Here is a 6,050-nt window from a genome sequence, read left to right as displayed (position 1 = left end):
GATGGACAGACGCATTCTACGGCTGGGACAGGCATTTTAAAATCCCTCGGTGGCTCTAAGAACAACAGCTAAAGACCCTGCAGAAGCACGTTGTAACAAACGTGTCCCCTGCCCGGCCTTCAGCACTGCAGGATTAGAACTCAGATCGGCCGGGACCATCGCCCGCTGTGCTACGGGCGCCTGGCCCGACAGCGATGCCTTTTGTCCCACACGGGAGCGGGTCAGATTTCAACCCAGGGCTGCAGCCGCGAGCATGTTACAATTAGAGGCCACCCCTTCCCATCCAGGTTTCCAGAACACGCTTCTCTGTACCCCCTGGCTTCTGGGTGCTGAGCCGAGCACGCAGAATCAGGACCCTAACAGCGCAATCAAGTGACATTACAGTCCAATCACCCCCCCCCCATCATTTTGTTTAATCGAGGGGAGGGGGGAGAATAAAATCAGCAAAAAGACGCACCCGGATTTCTTCCCCATACACCACATTGAAAAAACACACGTTAAAAACAAAGGAGCAATTAAAAAAGGGCTATTTCAATGAACTAACACCCCACACTCCTCTTTGCTTGCTAGTACGTGACCACGATGCAAAACCTCCCCCAACGTCTTTGCTTTTCATTTCTCCAAGAGCCAAACTAACGGATGAGGCGGATCTAAGTGTCCGGGTGGATCAAAGTTACCTCCCCCCTGCCCCCGGGAGCCAGGCAGTCGAGCTACCAAACTGCGATGAAACAGAGTCGGGAGGGACAGGAGGCGGCAGGGGAGAGATGAGGGACGTTTGGTCCAAATTTGGAGCTCTGTCCCGAGTTCAAATTGCGTCCCCATGTGGTGCTTGGTTCCACTGTGAAGCCGTTCGCGGTGATTTTGACAGGCTTTCCTGGCCCTGGTCTCAGCACCTCACAGGAGCAGGGTCCAAGGGCAGCGTCCTACTCCTCAGCTGCTGGCCGTGGTCTGGTGCAATGCCAGTCATGCCAGGATAACGCACAAGGGGGAGGAACCGAGCCCACCTGGAAGAGGGCTGTTCTTAAAAGCACCCTCGGCTCGTGAGAGCTGACAGACTCCAGTGGCGCCGCGGCCAATTCATCCCAGAGAAGGGGTTAGCCCCTGCAGATCTGCCTCCCCGAGGTGAATTCACACCGGCACGTGTCTTTTTTGTCAGCTTCAAGGCTGCATGTGATGCATCGATCCGGAGCCGGCCCGCTGACCGGGGGTGAACGTTCCATCTTCTGCGTGGAAGTTTGTATTCAAATGGATTGTACTTGGCTGCTGCACCCTTCCAAAGGCTGTTAAAAACACGTACCCTAGAAATATTCCTGGGGGAGGGCCTCTCAAACCCAACACAGCTGGTGGCTTCATTTTTTTTTTTTAAGCGGATTTAATCTCTTACAATTTTCGTAGGCAGACACTTTCCAAAACTGGCTCATTTCTCCCTCCTCCCCCACCACTTTTCACCGAGAAGATGAAACATTCCAAGCGAAGGGGGAAAACTTTTACTTTTAAAAAAACACCAACTGCCAAAACCCTCACCAAACCGGACAGTGTCTTTCCTGGGCGCACGCACGAGAGGGAAATGGGTCTCTGCGTACAAGTCCTGGCGGCTCAGAGCTGGCGAACAGCTGTAAGATCTACCCATGGATGGCACCGTGTTAATTCGCCTCGTGCCGGTACGAGCAGGAAGCGCTGGGGAACGACAAGCCTGATACAAACGGCAGCTGTCAGGGCGCAATTGCTACGCTGTCCTGGAGGGGTTTGACAGCCGCACACAGAAAGCACCAAATTAGGGACCATTGGGCAGGAAACCATAGAAATGTGGGGCTGGAAGGGACTTCGAGAGGTTGCCATATAGACAGGACCACAAACGTAGACCAGCCCCAACAGCGGTTTGCCCAGCCTGGCCTTAACCCCCCGCGATCACCGAGAGAAGGGGTCCTCTTCACATAGCCAATCCGCCCCCTTTTCCCCAGGCTCCCCATGCCGAGCTTTTAACCTTTTCCATGCCCTTCTCTGGCCTCTCTCCAAGGGATCCACCGACAGCATGGGCACCCGGAGCAGCCAGAGGCCCGGCCAGTGCCGAGCAGAGCGCGCCAATTACTTCCCCCATCTGACACTGCCCCCCCTTGTGAGCACCCCCCAGAACGAGGCTTTCTAGAGGCTGCGGCAGCCAAGTTATCGCCCCCAGATCCTTCCCAGGTCCTGCCCAGCGCTTCCCCATGTTGATTTCCCCTTCTCGAGGGAAGTTCCCTGCTCTCGTCTTTACTGAGCTGCATCTTCGGGGCTTCCCACCCGTTCTCTCGTTCATCCAAGTCCTTTGGAACGCGACTCCCGCCCCTCCCAGCGCCTGGCACCCCCCCAGCGTGGGCATCTGCACGGCTCACAAGCCCGCTCCATCCTCCGAGTCATTCATGAAAATTCCGAGCCCCACGCCTGACCCCCCGTGGGACACCGCACAAGACTTCCCCTCCCCTCCCAATTCTATAGCTCCAAGTCCTCTTTGAGTCTTTCAGCCAGTTCGCTGCCCATCTTGTACTGATGTCCTCTGGCCCACGCGTCCCTCGGTGGCTGATGAGAAAGTCACAGGGGGCTGTGTCAAAAGCTGCCTCAAATCACAACTCCTGCACCCGCTCCATCCGGGGGCCAGTCCCCTTTGCTCAATGGGGCGTGATTTGCTCTTGACCAAGCCATGCTGGCTATTCCTTAGCACCATGTTCTCCTCTTGGGCCCGCCACACGGGCTGTCGTATTAGCAGTACCGCCGTATTTCCGGAGCTCAGAGTCAGGCTGACGGTGCCGTGATCACCCGGGGTCTCTTTGCTTCCTTCTTTAAAGATCAGCATGTTTGCCCTTCTTTGCTCCTCCAGGTCCTAACACCCCCGCCTGGGGGAACGCCCACCAACGGCTCATCTATTTGCTGGTCGATCAACACTGGAGTACGCAGCCACAGACCAACGCACAGATGCAGCTCGTATCGACAAAGTCCTCCTGCCGGCTGGCGAGGTCCCCTCCCTGAACGCCGCTAGCTACGTGCCTACACCATCCTGTGCCAGGAGACGGATTTCTTCCCACTCCCGGACAACACAGCTGGGCCGGCAACACTTCGACGAAGCCCCACCCACAGAAGTTGCCCCGGTTTAAGGGCAATGGGTTTAGCTGGGTGCAGACGCTCTTACGTAGCTTTCAAAGCGGTTTAGTACGTGGCTGTAACTTCAGCAGCATTAGCCACGTTTAAAGTCGTGTAGGCACGTCCACATGCACGGATGTTGGATCTGGTTTAACTCCATCGGTACGAACACCACACCCTTCCCTACAGCAATCCGAGCATGGGTGTAGGATAGGTGTGAGAGAGGGGGAGCACTGCTGGTGGTGCCTTCATGGCAGCCAGGGGCTGGTTTTCCACGTCACAGGCTTCCCATTCAGATGCTGCTTCCCGAGCCACATGGTGCAGCTGTGACTGCACTCCAGGCGAGCAACGCGAGGGGGAAGCAAATTGCAATCAATAGAGGACGATCCTCCAACCCTTTCCCTCAAGCCCCCTCGGCAGCCAACGCTGAGCCGTCTGACCCAGGCCATCCTCCTTCTCGTGCCTCTTAGTTCCCACCCCTACACCTTCACCCGCGCCACTTCCTGCACACACAGTCCGGTCCTGAACCCTCCAATCGGGCGCAAACTCCCCGGGACAGGCTGACAAGGGCTTTGAGTTTCTTTCTACCCATCCCCTCTCCCCATCCGCCGTCACACGCACAAACTGATCTGACTGTACAGCAGCTAGCGAGGCTGCCCGCATGGCATTGTGCTTCCATCCTTCACCAGGAGCGGCCGGTCGCCCGTCTGAAACGCTCCTGTTCTGGTCCCCACGCTCTGAAATGCAGCTGATTTTTTACATTAATTTTAAATGTTTTTTAAAAAACTCTCCCCAGTCCCCATAACATAATTACGGGGAAAGTTTTATTGGCTCCAAGAAACACTCACTCCTAAGGTGGGGCATTGCGTTAAAAAGAAAACAGAAGGCTGCAAAAAAAAATTTTCTTCTAAGAGGGATAAGAAAGATTTCATGTCAGTATTTTAATTCCCAGTTTGGGAGCAGGGGGAGGGGAAGTGCAGTTGTTTGGTTTTGTTAATTTAAAAAGTGTTCCCAGATGCAGTAACCATGATGGCAACAAAAACAACAATTCTTAGCAGCTTGTCCAAGGGAAGTATCACTAAACCCATTTCACAGATGGGGAAACCGAGGCACAAAAAGGGGAGGCAAGTTGCTTAAGGCCATGTGGTAAGTCAGTAACAGAGCTAAAAACAAGCACACAGGAGTCCTGACTCTGCCCCCAGGATAACCACTAGACCTCACTCCCCTCGCAGAGCTGGCAATAGAACCCCAGAGTCCTTGACTGTAAAGCAGCACAGAAGTGAAACTGACTAGAAAGAGAAGGTGAAATTAACCAGACTAATTTCAAGAAAATATACAGCCTCAATCAGTTGCAGGAATGGAAACTAGGCCAAGCACTTAACGAGAAGCATATGAGTAGGCTAATGAACACACACACCTGCTTGCAGATGCCTCCTGTCTCTGTCTGCAGGATCAGGGTCTATGTTATCAAACACACAAATTGGGATCGTGCCATTAACCAGAAAGGATTCAAACATATTTCTCTCCCCACTCCCCCAACAATGCCCCTTGCTATTTCAAAAACCAACGTGGAATTACATAGCACATTCAGGGTCTCCTCTATGCTGGATTTTGGTTTTACATCAGTGTAGCTACAAAATGATCAGCGTCAATGCCAAAAAAAATAGACCCGCCCCCCTCCAGAAAACAGAACCCACTCAGCCTAAGCCAGGACGTTTTGTTTCTGAGCATTTTAAACGGTATTTGTAACATAAAACTGAAGGTCATTTCTGAACAAAATGTTATTAGGAAAATCGAACTCGTTGGAAAATGTCAAAACAAAACGTTTCAGGGGTGGGGTTTTGGCCAAAAGAGTTCAGTGAAACTGCCCCGTTTTGCATTGGCATATCCGCCTTTTTCACCTGACAGCAACCTCAGCTAACATTTTGCACCCAGCTCTGTGGCTGATCTCCGATTTCACGCTAGTGTAACACGACACCCCTTGTCCAGGGAATGAATCTCAGACTAGTGGCAATAAAAGCCAAAGCCGCTCCGGTTGGAGCTAAAAGATGTGGCCCATCAGCTCATGAGGAGATTCAAACTTTCACATGCGGCCTGGCCCCTCGAGGGAGGCAAAGCAACCGGGAATGAGGCCGACTCTGCCCAGGGTTCGAATCCCCATAGTGTCACTGGCTGCTCCGCTAGGATTTTACACTCTGACGTTGGAAGGGGGAAGAAGAGAAAGAAAAAATCCAGTGTAGACGCAATGTGGAAAGACATCACAGCCGGAAGCGATGCTGTCACTTGCTTTAAAAAAAAAAAAAAAAAACAAACAACCCACTCAGAGCAGCACGCTGTCCCACCCTTATTCGCCACCGCAGCCCGTGCGTGGACGAACGAAGCCAACAGGACTTCAACACATCAGCTTAATAAGGGCAAAGGGCCATTTTGACCGACTTCAAGAGGAGCTTAAAAACAGGGGCTTAAAGTTAAGCGCATGCGCAGGTGCTGGCTAGACAGGGTGCTTTCTACAAAGAAACGTGGGTCTCTATTTGCCAGTGAAATCACGTGGTCACGCTTGGTACAGCGGCGCCCTTCGGAAGCGGTTGGCAAACAGTTCATGGCTCCTTGGGCGAATGGTTAATCAGTTATCAGGGCTGGTTATCAAATCCAAGGGGCCGACGGGAAGTGGAGACCCAGCCACGCCACCCGTTCCACGCCCGGTTTGATATGCTCGCAACAATCAAGCCACCTTTTCTTAACCCTTTGCAAGCCGGGGGGAACCGAACCCTCATCGAAAGCGTCACCAATTACTGATCAAGATATTTAAAGAGATATCGTTAAAAGCGCGGCTCCTGCACATGGCAAAGAGGAGGAAGAGGGGGAGGGGGATTTCCCAAGTCAACTCATAAGGCTATCAAAGAAAACATCCCCGCTCAGTGAGAAGAGCGGGAGAT

This window comes from Pelodiscus sinensis, chromosome 19 (assembly GCF_049634645.1).
Source record: "Pelodiscus sinensis isolate JC-2024 chromosome 19, ASM4963464v1, whole genome shotgun sequence".
NCBI lineage: Eukaryota > Metazoa > Chordata > Testudines > Trionychidae > Pelodiscus > Pelodiscus sinensis.
The sequence above is the reverse complement of the archived record's forward strand: the minus strand, read 5'-3'. Positions refer to the sequence as shown.